The 12,500-nt window shown below is 44.0% G+C and overlaps 1 protein-coding gene across 2 annotated transcripts in view; it reads left to right on the top strand.

Moving 5' to 3' along the window:
• Positions 1-12,500, top strand: part of LOC135205819 (hydroxymethylglutaryl-CoA synthase 1-like) — a 640,683-nt gene that overhangs the window by 406,851 nt on the left and 221,332 nt on the right. The window lies entirely within an intron of this gene.

A 12,500-nucleotide genomic window follows, 5' to 3' on the forward strand; every position in this document is an offset into this window, starting at 1 on the left:
CTGAAAAAAGATCATATATCTTCGTGCAGAGAGTACACTTTTTACACGATATAAATATTGGCGGATATGCAGTGAAATACTCTACATTTTAGTATATGGAATAAAAAGTATATACAGTGGAAGGACAGACATTTGGCAAAATGCCGTACTTACAGTAGCATCCGAATGTAAATCAGAACAGGTGACATCAATGTACAGTAGCCAAAGTAGCAGTAACATTATATATATATATATATATATATATATATATATATATATATATATATATATATATATATATATATATATATATATATATATATATATATATATATATATATATATACAGAGGTCCCCCCGTATTCGCGGGATGCGTACCAGCCCCCTCTTGAATAGTTAGAACCCGCAAATGGTTGGAACCCTATAAAAAGGTTTAAAACCTCCTATTTTGCTAGTTATACTCAAAAAAACCCACTAAAAATTTTTAATATCTGGGTGGTTTTTAAATAGTTTTATCAATAGAAAAAGAATTTTGACGTAGGAAAAATCTATTTCTGGGCTCAGCTCGTGTCGCTTGCGCGAAATATCCTTTAATCTATTATTTCTAGGGTAAATGTACTAACACATCCAGAGAATAAATAAAATAAAGAAAAAGGGTCAGTATGACTGACTCGCTCACCCTCTAGGAGGGTGTCGGTATGAACACTAGGCGAGTGAGACCACTACCAGAGCCAAATGCCAATAGAAATCTCCCACTACAAAACCCTCCAAGAGGGGAGCCGTCCCACAAGAGCAGCTCGTACTACTACTACACCATCCCATGCTTGCGACTGCTGCGCCTCTAGTGCCATCCTTTAAAAGTTTAGCGCCAGAAGCCACACGTGCTATTTTTCTCTGTGTTTTTTTTTCGTACCCTTTCGTGGATTTTTACTATAATGGAGCGTGTAGCTATCGCAGCAGCTAAGTTAAGTACTCAGTGTCTACGTCTAGCAAGTTTTTTTCCGTCCCCGAGACGGTATTTGCCGTTTTTTAGGTATAAATACGTTCTCGGGGGCTGGAAGCATGGCAGCATGGTCCTGCCGCATGTTGGGTTCGTTCTTGTCTCCCATACCTAGAAACATCCCTTATTATTTTTACCGCTCTATCTTGATTATCCCACGTTATTACGTCCTACTCAAGTTGTTATACACATATGTTATTTCACCTTATGTAGGCTTTTTCTATCCAGACCCTAGTCCAGGTTCTTTGTATCGGCCCTGACTAGCTTTGAGTGGTAGACTTGCCTTCGGGCTAGTCGCACACTCCTGGATTTTTTTTTTTTTTTTGTTTTTTTTTTTTTTTCCTGCTATTTTACCTTCTTTCTTTCATTTTTATTATATTTTATATTTTTATGTTTTGTTCTTGTTAGGTTAGTTGGCGTCTGGCTTAGCCTAGGTCCTGGCTCATAGAGCCTAGTCTACCGTTGATCAGTTCGGTCGCTTCCTCATAGCTTCTCTCTGATCAGTTGGTTTTTTTTTTTTTTTTTTCGACCTATGGGCCATATGCTACCGCTTTTCAGTTCTGGTTGCTTCCCGATAGCTTCTATCTGATCAGTTTTGGTTGGCCTAGGCTTGGTTACCGTATCTTAGTTTACCGCCTCGTGGTCACTACGTGGATCACGATCAGCCAGGCGCCTGCCAGTCCCCCTTCCCCCTCTCCCGCTCTCCCATAGAGTCGGGCGGGGATGGGTCGGTCTGTCCTTGCTCGCCCAGCATGCCCGAGCCTGCCTCCCCCTTCCCCTCCACCGGAGGGGCCTGGGAGTCCGACAGTCCCTGACTGGTTCCGACCTCTCCGCTTCTCGGCTCGGCCGGGTGGTACGTTGTGGGGGGCTCTGGCCTTCCCTCCCTCCGTTACGTTCCTTGTCGCTCCGGGTTAGCGCGAGTCTGTATGTCATCTCGCCCTTCCCCCCTTACTAGAGCTCCTCCCTATCGGAGTCCTGGTATCCAGCGGAAGGGTATAGTCCACCATAGATGGACCGGAGCATACAAGAGGTCTTCACTAACCGTACCGTATTGCTGAGTTACTACACTCCGCTTCACTGGACCTAGTCCGGTTACTTGCATGTAGGTTTAAGTTATCTTTAAGTTTATCTTAAGTTTCTTAAACCATCCCCACCCCTCCCTTAGTATTTACCGGATCTCTCCGGGATTATAGCCTATTCAGGCAATGCAGGGAGGGGTTATGCCCAAATTTTTTCAGGCTCCGCCACGTAACGGAGTTCTTTTGTCCTTAGTCTGTAAGTGTTACCCTTTAAGATACTCATGTGTCTTCCCACTTACAGGACCACCAACTGTGAGCATCCGGATGTTCCGCTACACTTCAGGACCCCTGTGGACACGAAGTTTGCCGGTCCCATGCTCCATGCGCGACTCGCACGGGGACATCCAGGTCTGGTACCATGAGACGTGTACCATATGTTACGATCTGGTAGCCAGCTTTTGGAAGGCGTAAGTATTCCATCTCCGCATGCCGCTCCGCTTCTTTTACTTCTTAAGTTTTCATCATTACTTTAACTTAAGGGCATCTAGTTTAAGTTATTATCTTAAGTTTTAGTTTTTAAGTGGTTCTTAAATCTAAAATATATCCTCTCTTACAGGCTCCGGCAGTAAGAGATACGGCATTGGCTACCTTGCGGGCATGGGTCGGAGGTTTTGGCAAGAACGCCGCCAAGGGTCAGCCTACATTCTGAAGAAGCGTTTAGCTTTGTTAATCTTCCCCGGACGGCAAGGCGACTGGCTACGTCGACCCCCCACCCGGTAGAGGCGGACCCCCCCTCTATTGCCATTATCCAACAACAGCTGGCGGCCTCTTGACTGAACAAGACCAGGATATGCTCCACGGATGTCGCAACCCTGGATTATAAATGTTGAACCTATGGTAGGTATAGACGACCTGTTTGGTCGAGGTAAGTATGCAGGTACCCAAGGGTTCCCCCTTTGAGTGACTGTTTCTTCTACTCCTGCAACTTCACCATCCTTCCCAGGCTTTACCGTGATGAGTTATATACTCCTCCAGAGGCTTCGGTTAGGCCTAAGATCAAGTCTAAGCACATGACTTTGACTAAGACGTCATCGTCCTCGAAGAAGACGTCCTCGTCTTCTTCTTCGCGTAAGTCTCCGGCTCGTAATCCCACCGGCCCAGACAGGTCTAAAGGGTCTAGCTCCGGCTCAAAGTCCTCAAAGAGTAAGCCTAAGGAGAAATCCCGCACCCCGGCAGTATCACCAGTTCCACTACCTTTGGTGCCTATTCAGAGTCTCCCCTCCACCTCCGCAGCAGCTCCGGCTCTGGACACCAATGCTGGCCTGTTACAACAGGTGGGCGACTTGGTAGGCTCCCTTAAGACGAGTATGGAACATATGATCTCGCCTGTCGGATAGGATAACTTCTCAGGATACTATTATAGCCGGCCTAAGAGAAGCCCCTCTTGCCTCTCCCTCAACCTCTAACACTAGTGGATCTCAGCTTCCCCCGTATGACTCGCTGCCCGCTTTCTCCATGAACAAATCCTTGGAGAGTAGCGTCATATGCTCCCTTCCAAGATGGTCTCATCTCCATACCGGAGTTTGGAACTCGAAGAATAGAGGACTTCGAGTTCTACCCGGAAGGCCTACAGCCTCCCTTCATAGGCTACGCTAGGCTCACGCCTTCGGCTATGGTTAGAGATGACAGGGTACCAAAGGAGACAGTCCTCTATTCTCGGGATCAGGCCCAACGAGAATGGCTTAGATGTCTAGACGACATGGACTGTTCGAATACCCAAGATCCAACCATTCAAAAGTCCCTTTATTTACCATTTTCACGATGGACGAAGGTACCCCACCCGCTCCCTTTCCTTACCAAGATAGCGAGGTCGACCATCTCAGCAGCTCAGAAAGGGGAAACCCATGCCTCAGCTGAAAGAAGCAGACCCCACTTCTCCGTTGCTCCCGTCAATTGGAGAGTTATGGGAGGACTTGCCTAACACTTTCACAGCTGGCAAACTCAAACCTGACTGTGCTATGGAGCAGTTTGGCGAAAAGCTGCCCAGGCTCCCTGATAGTCTTATTCAGCGGAGTTTGACTCGAAAACACGACTAGCCAGGTCAATCAACCTGATGGCTATGTCTGAGGTAGCAACCATGGCTTATGGTTCAGAACCAATTTTCAAGCTTATGACCAAAGCCCTGACTCAAACGGTGCAGTCAGACATGTTCGAGTTTGCCACTGCTAGAACAAATTGCAGAAAGCATGTATTGCTAGAGGCAACCATTCGGCATGAACCGAATAGGTTACTTTCTTCTAACATCTGGGGCGCAGATCTCTTCCCAGATGCTATGGTAAAGGAAGTACAAGCAGAGGCTACGAGGTTGAACCAAAGCCTTAAGGACCGTTGGGGTCTTACGGCTAGGAGAAGGCAAGACTTGACACCAAAAAGTAAGGGTCAAAGGAAGCCTAGACGTTTCCAACCCTACCAAAAGAAGCAGCCGCGCTTCCCTCAACAAGTTCCTACAGTGCCGTTAGTGCAGACAGCTCAGCCCTCCAACGTCTAAAGGTCAATCACAGCCTATTTATGTGGATATCCCTCAGCCTCAACCCTCCACCTCATACGCCATCTCTCCAGCTTACAATCCAGCCTTCGAGAGTCAAGCTTCTCAGAAGTATGACCGCTCGAACAAGGGAGGCAGAGGTAAGCGGTCCTTTCGTGGGAGAGGATCGGGAGGCCCCTTCAATAGGGGAAAGCACTTCAGAGGAGGTCGAGGGGTTACCAGAACCAATGAGGAACTTCAGGTAGGAGGGAGGCTGTTTCACTTTCGCCACAGGTGGAACTTCAGCCAGTGGGCTCAAAGCATAGTGTCAAAAGGGCTGGGTTGGAGCTGGTTGACGAACCCACCTCCAGCAGACCTTTCCGTCAACTTCCTTCCAAGGAATTGACAGAGTACGCAGAGGACCTCCTTCAGAAAGGAGCTATAGTCAAAGTCAAGAGATTAAAACGGTTTCAAGGTCGCTTGTTCAGCGTCCCAAAGAAAGGCTCAAACAAAGAAGGGTGATCTTAGACTTGTCCCGCTTAAACTTAGCCATCCGCTGCGACAAGTTCAAGATGCTCACGATCTCGCAGGTGCGGACCTTACTTCCCCGTGGGGCCGTCACCACCTCTATCGATCTTACAGACGCCTACTATCACATCCCTATTGCAAGACACTTCCGTCCGTATCTGGGATTCAAGATAGGAGACCAGACGTTCTCCTTCAAGGTTAGTCCCGTTCGGGCTCAACGTGGCACCCAGGGTGTTCACGAAGCTAGCGGAAGTAGTAGTCAACAGCTCAGAGCTCAAGGGATTATGGTAGTAGCGTATCTCGACGATTGGTTGATCTGGGCCCCATCAGTCGAAGAATGCAACAAGGCCACACTGAAGGTGATCCAATTCCTAGAATATCTAGGATTCAAGATAAACAGATCCAAGTCCAGACTCACCCCAGAGTCAAACTTCAGTGGCTAGGCATTCAATGGAATCTATCCTCACACACTCTGTCGATTCCATCCACCAAAAGGAAAGAAATAGCGAAGTCAGTCAAGCAATTTCTAAGTCACAAACTAGCATCGAGGAGAGCTCAGGAAAGAATCCTCGGCTCTCTCCAGTTTGCTTCAGTAACGAACATCTTAATGAAAGCCAAACTGAAAGATCTAACCAGGATCTGGCGCTCTCGAGCAAATGTCAGGTCCAGGGACAAGCTATCCTCAGTACCTCTGATTCTAAAGAACCGGCTTCGGCCGTGGGCAAAAGTTCAAGAATCTGTCAGTGTCAGTCCCTCTTCAGTTCCCTCCACCAGGGATTACCATCCACACAGACGCGTCCTTAAGCGGCTGGGGAGGGTACTCCAGGTCAAAAAGGTGCAAGGAATTTGGTCACTCCAGTTCCGTCAGTTCCATATAAACGTACTGGAGGCAATGGCAGTCTTCTTGACTCTGAAAAGATTACGCCCACCAAGGTACTCCCACATAAAGCTAGTCTTGGACAGCGCAGTGGTAGTACATTGCATAAACAGAGGAGGCTCCAAGTCACGTCATCTAAATCACGTCATGATAGCCATCTTCTCCCTGGCAGACAAATTCAGTTGGCATCTTTCCTCCACCCACATAGCTGGAGTAAGAAACGTCATAGCAGACGCCCATCCCGATCAGTACCCCTAGAGTCGGAATGGTCTCTAGACGAGAGTTCGTTCCAATGGATCCTTCAAAGAGTCCCAGGGTACAGGTGGTCTCTTCGCATCACAAGCGAACACAAACTACCGTGTTATGTAGCCCCCAACCTGGACCCTCTGGCTTACGCTACGGACGCCCTGGCTCTGGACTGGAAACAACTGGGAGAAGATTTACGTCTCCCTCCAGTGAATCTCCTTATGAAGGTCTTAGACAAAACTCAGGACATTCAGGGGTCAAGTGGGCTCTAGTAGCCCCAGACTGGCCGAAAGAGCAATTGGTACCCTGATCCTGGAACTGGGTCTTCGTCCCTTCGGATCCCAGTCCCAAGCTCTCCCAGTCAGTACAAACGAAGACTGTGTTCGCTTCCTCAGGGATTCTCAAAACCCTAACTTTATGGATTTCATGAAAGTTTGCGGCAAAAAGAGATGCGAATATTGACCCTCAGAATATTCTTTTCCTGGAATCCGAGTAAAAGGGATTCAACTTTGAGGCAGTATGATGCTGCCGTCAAAAAGTTAGCAATCTTCCTGAGAGAGTCAGATATCAGAATCATGACAGTTAATTCTGCTATATCCTTTTTCAGATCTTTATTGAAAAGGGTTTAGCAGCTAGCACGATTACGACAAACAAGTCAGCATTGAAAAAGATATTTCAATTTGGATTTAACATAGACTTGACAGATACCTATTTTCTAGTCTATTCCTAAAGCATGTGCTAGACTTAGGCCCTCTGTCAGGCCTACGTCAGTTTCATGGTTCTTAAACGATGTTCTAAAACTGGCTTCCGAAACCGATAATGACACATGCTCGTTTATGATGCTCCTAAGAAAAACTCTGTTTTTATTAAGCCTAGCTTCAGGAGCAAGAATTCAGAACTGTCGGCTTTATCCAGAGATCCGGATCATATTCAATTCCTTCCCACAGGGGAGTGCTACTTTCTCCGGAACGTAGTTTTTTAGCAAAGAATGAAGATCCTTTGATGAGGTGGGCAACTTGGGAAGGTACTACCTCTTCCACAAGATGTTTTCCCTTTGTCCGGTTTCAACCTTACGAGCCTTTCTATCCAGGACCTCATCTTCTCCCATCGGGGCCCCTCTTTAGGAGGGAAAAAGGTGGGTACTTTATCCACTAAAAGGCATCAGGCAACAAATCCTGTACTTTATCAAACAAGCCAATCCTGACTCCTTTCAAAAGCTCATGATGTCAGGGCAGTAGCCACCTCAATTAATTACTTCCAACATATGAAATTTTGCTGATTTAAAGAAGTATACCGGATGGAAATCGCCGACAGTTCAAACGTCACTACCTTAAGTCCTTGGAAGCTCTGAAATTCCCAGCAGTAGCAGCGGGTAACATAGTTTCCCCTGACTCTAGCTAGATTATAGTAGAAGATTCAGTCCTCCTTTCTACCTGCCTCACCCAACAGTTCGTCTATTCCTGCCTTGTTCATTAACATTTACCTTGTGTCTTAGCTGCTTTATGATTGTATAAGTGCCCTTTTGTCTGTTAGGGGACACTCACATCTGGTTACCATACTGATCTCATAGATGTTATCCCCTTATTTTTATGCTAGGGGATACATCATAATGCAATGGTTACGGGTTTTGTATATTAAGTCATACATTCCTAAGATATTTTATTTTTATTATTGATCAAATATTTATGTAAATTATACTAATTGCTATTTTTTATTTTTTTGATACATGTTGTTACACAGATTTATTGTGATAGGTAATCATTGTACCTATTTGTATATATGTAAATTACCTTATATTATTAACATAATTAGATTTAAGGGTAATTTAAGCATAATTCTGATTTTGCTTTACTGTGTACTTGTATCTTTTTAGCAATTATATTCATTCTTTTATTTTGTATCTTTTATTTGAGACCTATTTTGTTTATTATTATATTTTATGTTTTACTTTGTTTACAATCTTGTGCTGTTTCTCTGGTACGATTTCGCGCAAGCGACACGAGCTGAGCCCAGAAAAAGGATTTTGACGTAAGGAAAAATCTATTTTCTGGGGCGATTGGCTCGTGTCGCCAGCGAAATACCCCCCCTACCCTCCCTTCGCTCAAGATTGTCTGCTAACTTCAGGAGGCCACTAGAGGCGCAGCAGTCGCAAGCATGGGATGGTGTAGTAGTAGTACGAGCTGCTCCCTCTGTGGGACGGCTCCCCTCTTGGAGGGTTTTGTAGTGGGAGATTTCTATTGGCATTTGGCTCGTGGTAGTGGTCTCACTCGCCTAGTGTTCATACGACACCCCTCCAGAGGGTGAGCCGAGTCAGTCATACTGACCTTTTTCTTTATTTTATTTATTCTCTGGTATGTGTTAGTACATTTACCCTAGAAATAATAGATTAAAGGATATTTTCGCTGGCGACACGAGCCAATCGCCCAGAAAATAGATTTTTCCTTACGTCAAAATCCTTTTTCTGGGCGATTGGTCGTGTCGCCCAGCGAAATAATCCTTTAGTTCATTATTTCTTAGATAAATGATCTAACAAATACCAGAGAATAAACAAAATAAAGAAAAAAAGGTCAGTATAACTGACTCGCTCACCCAAATAAAAGAAGGGCGTCGGTATGAACACTAGGGCGAGTGAGACCACTACCACGAACTTCTTGTCAATTAGAAATTTTTCCACAACAAAATCCCTCAAGGAGAGAGCCTACCCACAGAACGGGGCAGCAACTACTACTACTACACAACGCTTAGGTGACTGCCGCGCCTCTGGTGGCCCATCCTGAAGTTAGCAATCAATCTTGAGCGAAAGGGTTGGGAAGAGGTGGGATTTCGCTTGGGCGACACGAACCAATCGCCCAGAAATAGATTTTTCCTACGTCAAAATCCTTTTTCTGGGCTCCAGTTCGTGTCGCTGCGCGAAATTGTACCAGAGAATTAGCACAAGATGAAAATAAAGAGATCTCAATAAAACTAAAATTCAACTACATACTATAATTGTAACAAAATATTTATACAATTGTTCATACAAATCTGAATAGAGAACAATAATTAAAAGTATCTTATACTAAAACTTATTTACAAAGTCTTTACACCAGTTACAGGGTTGAATACGAAATAAATGTGTGTGAAAATCTTAATCCCTTAAAAAACAACACACAAATAAGTTTTTTTTTATAGATATCAATACCAAATACAATAAAACCCATGTTTTGTGTGAAAATCTTAATCCCTAAAAAAACACACCAAATAAGTTTCATAGATTATCAATACCAAATACAAATAAACCATTGGTTAATGGGGAGTCCCGGCACCTAGCATAAAAAAATAAGGGGGACCAACACCTTCAATGTTAGTATGTACAATCAATGTGGGTGACCCTAGCCATAAAAAAAGGATTTTGACGTAGGAAAATCTATTTTTTCTGGGTTGATTGGGGGGTTCGTGTCGCCCCCCCCAGCGAAATAATCCTTTAATTCATTATTTCTAGGGTAAATGATCTAACAAATACCAGAGAATAAACAAAATAAAGAAAAAGGTCAGTATAACTGACTCGCTCACACAAGGAGGGCGTCGGTATGAACACTAGGGCGAGTGAGACCACTACCACGAACTTCTTGTCAATTAGAAATTTCCTACAACAAACTCCCCTCCAGGAAGAGAGCCGACCCACAGAACGGGGCAGCAACTACTACTACTACAACCCACGCTTAGGTGACTGCCGCGCCTCTGGTGGCCATCCTGAAGTTAGCAATCAATCTTGAGCGAAGGGTTGGGAAGAGGTGGGATTTCGCTGGGCGACACGAACCAATCGCCCAGAAATAGATTTTTCCTACGTCAAAATCCTTTTTCTGGGCTCAGTTCGTGTCGCTGCGCGAAATTGTACCAGAGAATTAGCGCAAGATTGAAATAAAGAAGGTCTCAATAAAACTTAAAAATTCAACTATATACTATAATTGTAAGAAAATATATATACAATTGTTCGTACAATCTGGATAAAGAACAATACTTAAGAGTACTTATAGTTAAACATATATACAAAAGGCTTACATCAGTTATATGTTGAATTGAAGTAAAACATATGTGTGACAATCATAGTTCAAAACACATTAAATAAATTATTAACCCTTAAACCCTTAAACGCCGAAGCGGTAAAAAAAAAAAGTCTCCCGTGTGCCGGAGACGTTTCAGAGTGAGCGCGGAAGCGAAAAAAATATTTAAAAAAAAAAATCACAGCGCGCTTAGTTTTTAAGATTAAGAGTACATTTTTGGCTCCTTTTTTTGGCATTGCCTGAAGTTTAGTATGCAACCATCAGAAATGAAAAAAATTATCATTATCATATATAAATAATGCGATATATGATAGCGCAAAAACGAAATTTCATATATAATTGTATTTAAATCGCGCTGTGCGCAAAACGGTTAAAAATAACAAGTTACTTTTTTTTCATTGTAATGTACACTAAATTGCGATCATTTTGGTATATAACACATTGTAAAACGATAAAAGCAACACAGAGAAAATATTATCACAAAATAATGCATGAATTCGTAACGCGCGGACGTAAACAAATATTTTTTTCAAAAATTCACCAAAAATATAAATATTGTCCTAGAGACTTCCAATTTCTTTCAAAATGAAGACAAATGATTGAATATTACTATACCGTAAGAATAATAGCTTACAAATGCAGTTTTCGACCATATCTGACTAGTTAAAGTTGACCGAATGTCAAATTTTTTTATATATATTTTTTTATATGCAATTATTTCGGAAATAAGAAAAGCTACAACTTTCAAATATTTTTCGTTTTATTCTACATGAAATTGCGCACATTTTCATATATAAAACTCTATGAAATGCCTAATATGAAACTGAGCAAATATTCCGAGAATGGGACTTACGCATTTCGGGGGGGGGGAGGATGATTTGTGGCGGAGAATCCGCGCGCGGAGGGAAGGAAAGTTTTTTTTTTTTGTTTTTTTTTTTTAAATTCACCATAAATTTAAATATTGTGCAGAGACTTCAAATTTGTTCACGATGAAGATAAATGACTGATATTAACTAGACTGTAAGATTCTATCTTACAATTGCGTTTTTTCGACCATTTCGGTAGAGTCAAATTTGACCAAACGTGGTTTTTTTTCTATTTATCGTGATTTATATGCAAATATTTCAAAAATGAGAAAAGCTACAACCTTCAACTATTTTTTGTTGTATTATACATGAAATTGCGCACATTTTCATATGTAAAACTTTATGTAACAGCTAATTTAAAATGGTGCAAACATTACCACAATCGCACGTATGATTTTTTCGGAAGACAGTGCTGTACTCCAGGGACCAGGCTCAAAGAGAGTGGCTTCGGTGCTTAGAGGAGATGGACTGCACTAACACCAGGATTCAGGCTTTCAAGAGTCCCTTCACCATCTTTACGATGGAAGAAGAGGCTCCTCTCCCCTTCTTAACGAAGATCGCCGCTGTTACCATCCCAGCTGGCTTGAAGGGAGAACCCTTGCCTCAGTTAAGGGAAGCTGATCCCTCTTCTCCTTTGCTCCCTTCGCTTGGAGATTTGTGGGAGGATTTGCCCAACACCTTCTCGGCAGGCAAGCTCAAGCCGGACTGCGCCATGGACCAGTTCGGCGAGAAGCTACCAAGACTTCCTGATAGCCTCATTCAAGCTGAGTTTGAGGCTAAGACTAGGCTTGCCAGGTCTATGAACACCTATGAACACCATGGCAATGACGGAAGTAGCGGCTATATCCTACGCTTCAGAGCCGCTCTTCAAATTATTGACCAAATCGCAGACTTGTACGGTCCAATCGGACTTGTACGAGTTTGTGACAGCGAGGGTCAATTGTCGGAAGCATGTCCTCCAGGAAGCAACTATTCGGCATGAGCCGAATAAGCTGCTTTCTTCAAACATCTGGGGGGCAGACCTCTTCCCGGAAGCAATGGTTAAGGAGGTCCAGAATGAAGCAACGAGGCTCAACCAGAGCCTCAAGGATCGTTGGGGCCTTACTGCTAAGAGGCGCCAAGATCAGCCCTCAGCAGGCAAAAAGCTGAAAAAGGCAAGACGGTTCCAGCCTTATCAGGAGAAGCCTCAACGCTTCAACCAGGCTGTGTCAGCTGTGCCGATCGTTCAGCCAGGCCAGCCTTCTACATCGAAGACACCGGCTCAACCCATCTACGTGATTTCCCCTCAGGCTTAGCCTTCCACTTCCTACGCTGTCTCCCCGGCCTTTAACCAGGTGTTTGAGGGCCAAGCCTTCCAACACTATGACCGGTTCGCCAGAGGTAGGGCTAGGGGGTGGGGATCCTTTCGTCAGAGAGGA

Source organism: Macrobrachium nipponense, chromosome 11 (genome assembly GCF_015104395.2).
Source record: "Macrobrachium nipponense isolate FS-2020 chromosome 11, ASM1510439v2, whole genome shotgun sequence".
NCBI lineage: Eukaryota > Metazoa > Arthropoda > Malacostraca > Decapoda > Palaemonidae > Macrobrachium > Macrobrachium nipponense.